This window comes from Leptinotarsa decemlineata, unplaced genomic scaffold, assembly GCF_025532065.1.
Source record: "Leptinotarsa decemlineata unplaced genomic scaffold, Ldec_3_MD MMD2_P_RNA_scaffold_14, whole genome shotgun sequence".
Taxonomy (NCBI): domain Eukaryota; kingdom Metazoa; phylum Arthropoda; class Insecta; order Coleoptera; family Chrysomelidae; genus Leptinotarsa; species Leptinotarsa decemlineata.
In genome coordinates, this window is record NW_027412528.1 from 5,277,256 (window position 1) to 5,291,449 (window position 14,194).

Sequence of the window (14,194 nt, forward strand, 5' to 3'; positions counted from 1 at the left end):
ACAAAAATAATACTTGACGGAAAAGCAATAAGCCGTTAATGATAGTCGGTTGATCGTAGGGAAATTGTGATGTCATTCGACGTCAGCGAGTGATAGAGAGAAACAAACATAGCGGCTTCGTTAATAATTGTTGAATTGTGAGAGATGCTCAATTTATTGAGAAAGAAAACAAAACCAAGATTATGATGTGCAGAGATAGCGTCTTCAATAATAATTCATTGGAATTGTCATACAGCGCGTACTGAGACGAAGGAATTTTGAAATCATTTCAGCAATATGATGCCACACAAAGTTCGGCAAATTTCTCGCGTTAACGTTATGTGAAAATTTGTTTTCGTTCTGATCGATTTTCATTGATTTTCAGTTTTCTTTTTTATTCTAATGAATTTTTCAACATTATATAATCAAATTTACGTCATGTCAATGATTTTGTTCCATTTATCCCGAATCGTGAAAGCATTTTCAGCGATTACACATTTTGGTCTTTCAATCAAACTCAGAGTATCTGAATTCAGTGTACCATCCACGGAAATATTATATTTCTGTTGAAAACTATACATAGTCGATTCAAAATCTACGAGAGAATTATTGTTATGGATGTGCCCATATCGAAATATATACTACACTGTTTCTTCTTTGATGACATTTTCACAAGTAGTGAGGTAAGAAAAAATATGAGTACCCACCACAACATTTTGAAAAAATACTGAATTCACAAGTCATTCTTCATTTTCATATATATGATCCTTGTGAGTATGTCGGTATTAAGTAACCGGGCGGTTCGACGTGGGTGCTTTGTTCACTCAGTCAATCGGCCGATGTGTGAGTCGTTGGTTCAAGCCGCAGGCTGAACGCTCCATTTTCACTTGCTATCGTCCAACCGTGTTAGGAATCACACGTTAAAAGGTAAGTCCTCGTTAATCCTTAGCTCGCACAACCTCTGAGGGGTGTCGTTCGTAGGGTGTGATAGCTGGTTAACGGAAAAAAAAGCATATTTCAAACATTTTAAAACATGTGTGGGCAAGGTGGTAATGACGCCAGCATGGGGTTACAGAAAAAAAATACGACCTTAACCGCAACTTAGTTGCGGTTTGCATGATATGCAAACGGGATAATATTGAAAGAATAATGACTAGGGGTCAAAAAATCATTTACACCAAACTGTACTGTATCATAGGACTAAATCTGCATGGTTTCGAAAATACAATATCCCAACTCTACGACTTTTTCAATCTCCTCAATCATCCAGGTCCCGGTTAATGCCCGTTCATCATCAGAATGTTGACACTTATGAGAGCTGAAGTTTTCACCCTGTTATGTTCGACAAAGAACAATGACAGATATCATCCAAAGTTCTCAGTTTTTCACCTGAAGCAACAATTTGAAGAATTCAGCTGGCTGATTGACAATGGATGTTTTAGGCTGACGATGATGTCTTTTTCGGCAAAAGGTTTCTCACATATATGACATACCTTGGCAGTAACAATATTAGGAGGGCATATCATCGGTTCGATATTCCTAATTTTTGACTCAACGAATTTTGCAATGCTAGCCATTTCATCGGTAAACCATTGTATGCAATCGTCACCTCGATGGCTATTAAATTTGGACAAACTGTCATCATAAGAACATTTCAAGTAGTAGCCTATACTGAACGCTTTATGTTTTTGAAATTTTCTACATTTGTCCGAAATCTTTTCCTTGCAATTTTCGAGGACTGATTCAAAATCAGCGTATAAAACGAAAGGACATTTTTGTTTATATACATAATTTCGGAATTCAACATGATCAAATTTTGGAAATGAAATTTTACACTCGTTTACATTTTCACACAAAACAATATGTTCATCCAATTTCTGCTGACTTGAAAAATAATTGATACATCGATCACAAAAAAACTTTCGTACTTTATATTTACTCATTTGTTTTGAAAATAATCTAGACATATTTTTAATATAGCAATAGTGTTATTTGATTTCACAGTCATCTGTATCTTGAGGTAAAGCGTCATACTCATTTAATTTAGGAAAATATACATTTTGAGTTGATAGTGAATTTACATGTTTATTCAATTTATTTTTGGTTAATCGTGCAGGTACTACTTCGTAAAATGTCTTTTCTTTGACAACATTCATTTCTAAACTATATACATTCACAGAAATATCGTTTTGTTTTTCAAATTTTGTGATGCAGCGAATTGGCATAGGAATTTCCAAACCCTTTATATTTAAAACCGAATCATAATTTGGATATGAAGATGCACGTGTAATCTTTCCTTTGGGAAGATACAAACCACTTACGATTGCTCTGAAAAAACACGCATCATCTTGATCATTAAGATTCACACATGCGCGCTTGTTTGCAATTTCTTTGGGCAATCGTATGAATGATGCACCGTTGCCCATTTCATATTTATTGATTGCTACCTCAAGTAGAAGAATTTTAGTCAATGCCCAACCAGAGTCTCTTTCCTGAAATTCGTCGAGTTTATTCAAAATAACATCCACAACATGTTCGTTGTACAAAGCAGACAAATCTGTCCCCAAATCAATGATTTCATTACGAGTATTGAAATATTTTCTATCGATAATTTCCCCGTCATTCGATGTTTTGATGAAATCCCCCAAGGATATCATGTTCACTTTGAGGCATTGCATCTCCTTCAAAATTTTGGAAATTCTACATTTGAAAAGTAAATATGCGTCACTCAAAAATTTTCGCACTTCTTTGTGCGCTAAATTTATAATTACACCTGTCCTCACTCTACCTCAGAAAATTGCATTTACAGTTTCCCATTTAACTCTACTGCTTCGTTTCAAACCTGATCCAATATACTTATCGTTTTTCATAACATTTATTATACATCTAATGCGTTTCAATTCCCTAATTTTACTAATAATTTTCTTTTTTTCCCCACTGAAAATTTAATTTTTTTCATTGCCAACTCACATTTTCTAATATGCCTACCAATCAAATTCAACGACGTTTGTGCAAGGGAACTTGAATAATTTTGTTTAATTGCTTCAAGCAATTTATCAATTTGCGATAAAGTTTTTGAAAACACCATTTTCTCTTACAAAAAAAAAATTCCTGCGACGAATACGCAAATGAATGCTTGCTGAACGCTGCAGAAGGAAGCTTGAAGTACTACCCTGTAGAAGGACTGTAGGAAACTCGAACCTTGGTCAAATGTGGTGAAGCGATGAACGGAGATGATTCCCAAAGGAAAGCTTGACGAAAAATGTTTCTGTTGTACTGAGGGGCGGAGGGTATATAACTATCTGGAAAACGAAGAAGAAAAATTATTTTAAAATCACCCATCTTACCACTTTTAAAGAAAAACAACTGAAAAACAACAATACTAACCTCAATTTTCTACAATTTCGAAAGATGTTGCAGGATTGGCTTTTCCCGTATTGATCAGCCCTCTGAACACGATGGCGTACTTTTCTTGTTCGAAATGATTTATGAATCCCTCGTAGGTCTTTGTAACTCTCTGCGATAGAAACGTTATATGCTTCTCCAACTCGAGCAGTACTGTCCTTCCAAATTTCGTCTGCACGATTCGGGCTGAGAAAATTTTCTGCGGCTCTCCTAGCGAAAGATTTTGTAATTTCTCCACAGGTTTCTTATTCTCTGTGTCTACAAGAGAAATTCCGTTAATTTTGTTTAGATCCATCTACAACAAAAAATTGAACAAATTGAAATTTTTTGATTACACGCACAGAATTTTGAGCAAAAATTTTAAAAACTTTTTACGGAAAAATGTTGATAGCTTTTTACGAAAAACGAGATATTTCGCATTTAGAATTGAAAGAAAATAAAATTTTTTATTTGCACAAACACATGCAATTTTGAGTAAAAATTTTAAAACATTTTTCGGAAAACGGGGTATTTTGTATTTCAAACTTCAAAACACATAATCTGAAAAAAAAATTTTTGAATACTTTTTGAAATAATCACAAGTACAAACACCTTGGAAAACGAAATCTTTCCGTTTTGAAATGAAAAATGAAATTTTTCGATTACACCAACACTGTAGTACACACAATTTTGAAAAAAATGTTCAAGACATTTCACTGAAAAAGAGATATTTTGGAATTGCAATGAAAAATGGAATTTTTTTGATTACACACACACAATTTTGAGCAAAAATTTTCAAAACATTTTACGGAAAACGAGATATTTCGAATTGAGGAAATATGAAATTTTTCGTTTGCAAAAACACGCAATTTTCACCAAAAGTTTTGAATACTTTTTGAAATAATTATAAGTACGTACAAACACCTTGGAAAACAAAATCTTTCAGTTTTGAAATGAAAAATGAAATTTTTCGATTACACACACGCAATTTTGACCAAAAGTTTTGAAGATTTTCTGAAATAATTAGAAGTACGTACAAATAGCTTGGAAAACGAAATCTTTCGGTTTTGAAATGAAAAATGAAAATTTTCGATTACACACACGCAATTTTGACCAAAAGTTTTGAAGATTTTCTGAAATAATTAGAAGTACGTACAAATAGCTTGGAAAACGAAATCTTTCGGTTTTGAAATGAAAAATGAAATTTTTCGATTACACACACACGCAATTTTCACCAAAGGTTTTGAAGACTCTTCAATTAAAATCATTTCACTGAGTTTCGAAAATAAAATACATGATTAAACATTGTTTTCAAAACAAATTTTGTACTTACATCTGTTTATTGAAGATAATGCACACACAAACAAACGCAACAGAGTTACAGTTACAACTGATGAAGCGACCGTTTTCAAACAGATGGCCCACTAACCGTAACAAACATCCGCCTCATACTCCCTATATTATATTTTATCCTTGACTCGAAATGAAACGAATATTTCATAATTATTTCTTGGAAAACTCTAATCAAAATACATGGTAATATCGTAGATACTATAATGAGAATTCTGTAAAGGTCAAATTTCATTTGTGACTTCTTTTTGGCTAGCCTTGCGTGTTCTGGAATGAATTCGACAGTTTTTGTATCAATTTCTTGAAGATCGTGGAATATCAGCCTCAGTTTGTATTTGAAGGAGGTATTTTTCGGGACTTTGCTTGCAAAAACTGCCAATTGGTCGTCATTGACAAATGTTGAACTCATCAATTTCCATTGTGTTCTATTGCATCCATGATCGAAATTATTGGGCTTCACACAAATTGCCATGAATTTAACGCCCTTTGGTACGTTTACATACAAAGCATTATTTATTATTGCACTCAAAAGTACAAAATTTATGCTCAGCATTGGCGGTGACATATTCTACGCGGTGAGGTTGAATTCTTCGCAGCGGATACATCGTTTGAGACACTTTTCGTTCAAACACTCTGTCTTGAATATTCAAATTATCCAGCCGATTCAAAACAAGCTTTTTTTCTTCGAAAAATTGAATGGCTTTCTTCAATTCTTGAACACGTTTACAAAACTCTTCAACTTTCCGTCTGTATTCTTCAGATATCATTTTATCACTAAATATTTCAACTGTTTAACGACATTAACATTCTTTCGAAAAAAATAATATTACCCACCCGCGTGTTTTCTTTACCCCCACTCCCTCATTTCCCAACTAACAGGAAAAAACGCATCTGACGTATTTTGAAATGTCATTGCTGAATATCCCTATTGCCCCATTTTCCAACGTTTCCCATTGGGATCGCACGCTAAAACGTTAGGCCCCCCGCACCTGACATGTTTTTTCCCTAAATGAGACAGCCTGTACACATTGAAGAATCACACGTCAAAACCATAGAGCCTCGTTAAACTTTTTTTTTAAATAACGTATTTTGAGACACCCTGTACATAGTGACGTCATGTTTTTTTTTTCTTCAATCCGATTTTTCATTCATCATTATTATTGTACCATTATTTTTCGCGCCGACGTACACCCTGTACATGTTTTTTTTTCCTAAACGATGAGACACCCTGTATGGCAGCAGCCATGTTTTTTTCTTTAACGCCCGTGGCCATGTTTTTTCTTTAATCCAATTTTTCGTTCATTATTATTATTATACTACTATTTTCCACGCTGACATATTTGAGACACCCTGTACATGTTGTTTCTCAAACGATGAGACACCCTGTATGACAGACATGTTTTTTTCTTTAATGACTGTGGCCATGTTTTTTCTTCAATCCGATTTTTCGTTCATTATTATTATTATATCATTTTTTTACGCGCTGACTATTTGAAACACCCCGTACATGTTTTTTCTCAAACGATGAGACACCCTGTATGACACACATGTTATTTTTGTAATTCCACCGCGCTCTTATCTATCAAATGAATTTACTCGATGCTCATTCCATCCTTCTATGCGTCGATCACGTCGCACACGTCTCCCGAAAGAATGTGCATAGAATGTCTATAAATGGATTATTCTCCCTTGAATATTCTAAGAATATTGTCGATCGAATATACCATATGGTATATTCTTAGAATATATCCCCACGGTATATTTTGGAATATTCTATACAATGGAATTTTGAATTATCTTATAATAACGTATTCAAATAATTCAATATTATTAAAAACAAAAATATTTGAAGATCTTAATCGAATGCATAACCTAATGTATATATAACCCTGATAGTGTTAACCAGTTTTTGAACTCAACGCAAAGATTCTGGATGAATTGCTCCAACAGCAACTGTTGGAAACGACAAAAAAATTTGAATGGGCCAATAAATGAACCAATTGCATCAATAAATTGGTTAATTCTCATCCTATTTGTCTTTTTGTATTTGAAATTATTTAATTAGAAAGCGAAAAATCCTGGAAACAGAGAAATGGGGAAGTGAATAATTGGAGTAAACGTTTCTCATTGGTCAATTGAAGTGTAGCGCGCGACAGTCGAATAAGCTCTGTGAAAGCGGCTGTTCCTTAATGCATGGTACATTTGCGTTTGTGTTAAATTAGACATTTGATTCAACATGGCGGTTGACGTGGCAGGTTCGCGTGTGTAATGCATGATGTGTTGGTGTTATTATCAAAGTATAATTCTGTCACGTTCAGTGTACCATTTATAATTTGGGGTTGTCCAATTTGCAGTACAGCGAATAGTTTGATTTTGGATCTTCAAACAGGAGAGTTGCATCTATTCAGTCTTCAAGAAAAGTAAGTAAAATGCAATAATATCGATAGTAAAGTCATGGTGATTAACCTACTATACCTTATTTTAGGTTCGAGGAGAGTTGGTGTGTGGGATTTGTTGGTTTGACTAAGTACATGTTTGAACTAGAGTGATTTCAGTTGTGTATCTTCAATAGAGAAAAGTAAGTGAATGACACATTCTTTTGTATCATTTGTTTTCATAATTTTTATCACTCGTTTTCAAGATAGTATCAATTTGCCCAAAAGGAAACAGAGTGGTACCTGGTACAGGCAGGTGCGCCAAGGAACTGAAAACGTAATGATTACTTTTCAACAAGACAATGCAAGTTGCTCTCCAAGTCATAAAATGTTGTAAATGTTCATGAGTAACCTATGCGAAAAATATCTATTTGATTTTTATTCCAGTTTTATTGTGCCATTTTCAAATAGTGATAATGAACGGTAATGTACATTTTGTTCCAGGTATTACTATTGAAACACTGGCTGATGCATTGTTGGACAAATATAAGGAAAACTATTCTGGTGAGCAAAGTTTGGATAACTTTAAGTAAGTGAAATTCATTGAAGAACCCATCATACCACTCATTTTAAATACTTCATTTGTGGGTTTATTTTTCTAAGTGAGAAACCTAACCTAACCTATTTCTTGATGTAATACACTTTTTCTTTTTCAATGAAATGATATATTTATTATTTTTTAATTAGTGCTGATGAATTCACAGAGTTGTTATTTTAGTATATTTTTTAGTATACATTTGTTTGAGAGTAGGAACATCCTAATTTGAATACATTTCTAATATTTGTAATATGACAGTATTCAGGAATATTTTATTCAGTGAATAAATATTTTGAATTAGATTTTTTATTTTTAATATTGGTTGAAACGTCAAATATTTCAGTGTATATTGTTTTTAAAATATATTTGTTTATGAATATTATGTGTTTTATTACTTGTGTGAATCTTGTATCAAAATGCAATATATACATGCCTAATAGCGGTTACTCGTCACATTCTTGGAATATTCCAAATATTCCTAGAATATTCATAAAATATATTTAAAGAATATTCTATGGTGTTTCTCTATTGTATATTCCTACAATAAACTAAGAATATCCTGAATATTTTATGAATATTCCTCGGGTTCTATTCCTGGAATATTCTTAATAGAATATACCTTAGATATTCTAAGAATATTATAAGATATTCCAAGAATATTCCCAAGGAATATTCTTAAAATATATCAAAGGTTCGCCAGGAGCACTTCCAGGGAATATTCTCCAGAAGATATATATATCCATGGCATATTCATAGCATAATACAATATCCTTAAATGTATATTCATGAAATATACCTAGAATATCTATTGCTATGTGGGATAGAAGCCCTGTACCCCCTCTACTGACAACTGCTAACAAAAAATTCATGAGTTATACATTATAACCTATATGGGTTCCGAGGGCATATGAAAATCGAAAATGAGCAATAAAAGAACATTCAATTTCACCGAAACAGACGGACCACTTCTAATAAAAATTGTCAATTCCTATAAATTTATCATTGAGTGCAAAATAACTGATGCTATCACATGGAAGGAGAAAGAAGAGGCCTGGAAAATAGTTGGAGTTGATTTCAATTCCTCTTCATCATGACCTGTAAGTGGCAATAAAACTTCTTACTGAAGTCGAAACAGTTTATAATTACTATTTTGTAGCCAGAACTGCCAAGCAATTGAAAACAAAATATGAAGCCATAAAGAAAGAGTTGAAGAAAAGATTTCACCTAGAACACAAATATGTGACAGGCACAGGAGGGGGAATATATATTTGTCCGCCAACTCAAAAAAACGGATAAAGAGAAAATATTGACAGATACAATCAGTTTCAGTATTCAGGGCCATCAAAATGCTTTTGATTCAGATGATGTGGCTGGTAGGTACAAGTGTTATTTGGAAATATTTGGGATTATTGTATCAAGTAATACACCTATTGATTTTTCTCTATTTATGTCTCCCAGGTATATCGTGCCTGTCTTATGAAGATACCCAAGTTGAGGAAAGTCAAACTGAAGGTGTCCTTGATGATTGGACTCTACTAAATAATAGACTGTTGAAAACACATATCAATACTATATTGAAACCGCATGAAAACTCCGTTAATGAAGATGAAAATGTTATAGAAACTGAATGTGACATAAGTACTATAACAATGGCAGACAAAAAAATGCAGATTTTGAATACGTGGCTGACCATTCTTATGGTAAAACTCCAAACATTAATGACAAAAAGATTCACAAATATCCAGGAGCAGCCAAAAGTGAGTTTTTTCACATTGATTTGAAATATGTAATTTTTTTAAAATACTACCAGAATGAAATTAGCCGCCTTTAAATTGCCAGGTATCTTCAAAAAATTAGTAGTTTACTTTTCATGACTTAATTATAATCTTTATGATCAAGTTATATTGTTTGAGCTGATTATATTCTTGTTGTATTTAATGTTTCTGAAGTGCATGCCAAAATGTTTCAAGTAGGGTCAGGGGGGGCACAGTGTTACACGGGGTACAATGTTACAATGCAAATATCTCTGTTCCTTATTTTTATGATGTTGGTATACACGTTGGTCAAGTGCAGAAGCCGCCATATTAAGACAAATGTCATACCTGCAGTTTGTACTGTGTTTTAGAAATATAAAACAAAAAAAGTTTAATGTGATTAAACGCCGAAAAAATCATTTCAAAGTTTTTCATTTCTTTCCGGGCGTATCGTGTTTGGGTAAGTCATGTTAATTTCCCTTTATTTCATGTATATTTTGCTATAAATTACCGGCAAGTAGTTTGTTGCAAACATAACCTAAAATACTCATCCGCATTATCTATTAGGCTTGTACCTCCGAAGTACTGTATTACGGGGCACTGTGTGACACTGTAACAGTCAGCCCCAATTAAAATATTTTTTTATTATTAACAGGTATTAAAGGAAAATGGTGCGAAATCGTAAGAGGAAGACGGATTACGGTCTTCATACTGAAAAAAATATGGCAGAAGCGATTCTGATGGTTGAAAGTGGTATTAGTCTTCGAAAAGCAGCAACTGAAAAGAATGTTAACTTCATGACATTGCAAAGATATGTTGAAAAGAAGAAAAAAATTACACCGCAAAAAGCCGAAAATATGCGACTTACACCAAATTATGTTAATAGAGTCGTATTCAGTGTAATTCAAGAAATTGCGTTGAATATTTAATTAACTGTTCCAGGATGTGCTATGGTCTCGATACGGTTGAGTGCAGAAAGCTTGCTTATGAGATGGCTGTTTATTATAATTTGAATATTCCAAAAAACTGGGAAGACAAGAAGATGACAGGAATTGACTGGTTATATGGGTTTAAAAAACGGCATAGTGATTTAAACTCAAGAAAGGCTGAACCTTGTAGCCTGACCCGGGCAACATCATTCAATCGTTACAATGTGAATGAATTTTTTAATAATTTGGAAGATGTTATGAGGCGATGTCCTAGTTTTGCAGATGGCAGTAGAGTATATTGTCTAGATGAAACTGGGACCACTACTGTCCAGAAACCCAAAAAAGTCATTGCAGCAAAGGAAGCTAGACAGCTAAATAAAGTAACAAGCGCCGAGAGAGGTACACTCGTTACCACGTGTTGTGCTGTGGCTGCAACGGGATCAGCACTACCTCCAGCAATGGTGTTTCCCAGAAAGCAATACAAGTCTTTCATGATTAATGGTGCACCAGTAGGAACCCTAGGTCTAGCACAACCACCGAATGGATGAATAGCGAATTGTTTGCTGAAGTCATGAAACATTTTGTGAAAGTAACAGCCTAGCACCTGCAGTGTTGAATATAACAAAGGATAATGGTGTTACCTTACTAACAATACCTCCACACTCAAGCCACAGATTACAGCCACTTGATGTGGCGGTATTTGGGTCTCTGCAAACTTATTACAACGCAGCAATGAATTCCTGGTTGATGCGTCACCCTGGGAAGACAATTTCCATCTATAATGTTACTGAATTGTTAGGACAAGCTTTCGATCGAGCCATGACACCCTCAAATATTAAATCAGGATTCCGAAAACTGGAATATTTCCATTTGATAGGCACATTTTTACTGACAATGATTTCATGCCAAGCGAAGTAACAAATCGGCCACTCGAATACCCTTCTAATGCTCCCGATCCTAGTCAGCCTCATGGATCTCATGAAGATCCTTCTAGTGCCTCTGGATTACGTCAGATCATAGAAACTCAACCAGCTTCTTCTGGTGCTCCCAGTACAAGTCAAACTTTTGGTCAAAAACATGATTCTCAAACAGCTTCGTCTTCTGATGCCCTTGGATCCAAACAGCTCTTTAAACCTCAGCAAGATTCTTCAGATGCCTCCAGTTCAAGTCAAGATGGTAATGACCATGTTACTGATCCAGAACTACATTCATCTTGGATCGTTCAAGTGCCAGCTACTCCCGATCGTCAAGTGATGAAGAATAGACATTCTGAATCCGTGAGCCCAAGTTTGCTAACCCAACCTGCGGAAGCACCATCCATAGCAGCTAATGAACACTCTTCATTCACAACTCTTCATCCATCTACTGCTGATTTAATTCTTGTTTCTCCTCTAGAATGTCGAGCTTATCCAAAAGCTCAGCCAAGATACAAGTCACATCGTGGTAGAAAGAGAGGAAAAAGCTGCATCCCAACTGATACCCCTATCAAGAATGAAATTGAAAGAGAATCCTTGGAAAGAGAATCCTTGGAAAGAGAACGTAAAAAATTGTGAAAAGGAAATAAAAATAAGGTGCCTAAAAAAAGAATTCCTAGCAAGAGACTGAAGGCAAAAGAAACAGTTGAAAGAGTTATATTTGTTGACGATGAAACTGATACAGAAAACATCTCGATAGCCTCCTCTGATAGTTTAACGTCTGAGGATGAACTGCCACTAGCTCATTTTGTGGAACCGAAAAAGGACGATTTTGTAGTCGTTCAATTTGTTGGAAAACAGCTAGTCAGGCATTATGTTGGAAAATTACTCACAAATATTGAGAATAATGAATATGACATAAGCTATTTACGTAAAAGTGGTAAAGTTGACAATAATTTCTACTCTACTATTGAAGCGGATATGGCAACAGTATATTTAAAAGATATCAAAATTGCGCTACCTCTGGAAAATGTTGCAGAAAGGAAGACCAAACGCCAGACAGATGTCTATACGTTCCCAAAGAATATTGTTAAGAAATTTAATATTTGTTAAAATGTTGTTAATTTTTGATTTTTTTATGTTGTAACTCTGTTTTTCTTTATTATTTGTTAGTCTTTCGATAACTTTTATGTTGTAACACTGTGCCCCTTACCCTGTAACAGAGTACCCCAGATGCGGGGCTCAGTGTAACAATAGACTAATTTTTTTAAAGTCCAAATTTTATTGAGTGGTTTAAAATAATGTTATTATTTGAGTTATTTCAATTGAACAGGGATTATTAAAGTTTATTTGTATGCAAAAAGCAGACTGATTAAACAAATATTTTTGTCACTATTATCTAATTTATTTTTTTTGTAACACTGCTACCCACCTGACCGTACCTGAAAAATATTCAGAGGGGCATGTCTGATTGAAAAATTGTAGATTTAATTCAAATATCATTTTAGGAAGTTGGTACAGCCGAAGAAAGCCTGTTTCTCTGAAAAAGAAAAAGGATGTTCTCGGCTGGAGTCAATTGAGTTGCTAGCTGAAAAAAAAATTGAAGTAGTGGAACTTGAAAAAAAGTTGCAGACATTGACTGGGTAGACAGTGCTAAAAATATTGGCGTAACCATAGATAGCTCTTCGTCTTTCCACGAACATGTGACAAACATTTTCAAAGTATCATTCTTCAAACTCAAATCACTATATAAATTCAAGTATCAGATATGAAACTTAGGTTGGTTAAAATTCTTATTTACCCCCATATCGAGTATTGTTGTTTGGTGTATTACAATTTTTTGCCGCAATATAACAAACAGAAGTTACAACGTATACAAACTACCTGCATGCGATTAGTATGTTGTATACCATATGGTGAACATGTCACCCCAATTTTGTTAAAAATGAAGGAGCTGAATATGAGGTACAGAGTCCAATATTTGTGAAAAATGTTTTTGTTTGAGTTGCTTCAATCTGAAACACCTAGTTAATTATATAGTTTACTAAGAAGGCATTCTGACATACATATGGTCAATTTGAGAATTAACTCATTCAACATACCTAGATACCGTACTTCCAAATTTCAAGGATGTTTTTCTTATATAGCCCCTTCCTATCTGAATGAAATTTGACCCCTTTTAAATCATAATATTCATCAATTCAACTAAGAAATAAAATCACAGATGCTAACTGCTCAGTGCTAATTTAAAATATTTAAAATTCAATGTACGGTAGTACCATGAAATTGTTAAATAGACCAAAATAATGATAAGAAAATTAAAAGTTATTAGCAACTAGATGATGTATTATTTTCTCTCTTCTCTATCATTGTTATGATACTAAATAAGTATGTTTATAATTATTTTCTTACACTTACTGTATAATTTTTGGGAAGGGTGGAAGTTAGCCTTTGGCTGGAATTGAAAACCAAAAAGCAAGAGTCTAAAATAAGTCTGTTAAAATATGATTTTGAAAAGACAAAATCGAAGATTTAGTTTGTTGCTATTGATTCCAGAGTGAATTTGTGATATCTATGAATTTTTCTTTATTTATTTAATTTTCTTATGTTCTGAAGTGTAACTTTCTGTTGCTTATTGATAGATATTTGAAGTTTATTCACTTTATTTTTATTTATTTTATATTCATAGGTTCTTAAGACATAAATGTGATTTTACCTAACTGAATGTAATGTTCTGTCAGAAAATTTATTTATTACCATAAAAATAATTTATATTAAAACTTAAAATCAGTCAATTTTACAATATACCCTCATATTTTTAACCTGAATGTTTTCTCATCATCAGATGTGTTCACTTCTCGTTACTTCCTAGGTTAGTTCAATATTTTCTTCTGTTAGGTTAAGCATTTAA

General features: G+C 33.7%; 1 long non-coding RNA gene across 1 annotated transcript; it reads right to left on the bottom strand.

Annotated features, from left to right (window-relative positions):
- Nucleotides 1-481: 481 nt before the first annotated feature.
- Nucleotides 482-6,359, bottom strand: LOC141482998 (uncharacterized). Its single transcript, XR_012465846.1, has 3 exons — nucleotides 4,697-6,359; nucleotides 3,367-3,679; nucleotides 482-3,281 (listed from the first exon to the last, which is right to left on the bottom strand). It is a non-coding gene; the product is annotated as an uncharacterized lncRNA (long non-coding RNA).
- Between the last annotated feature and the right edge of the window lie 7,835 nt (nucleotides 6,360-14,194).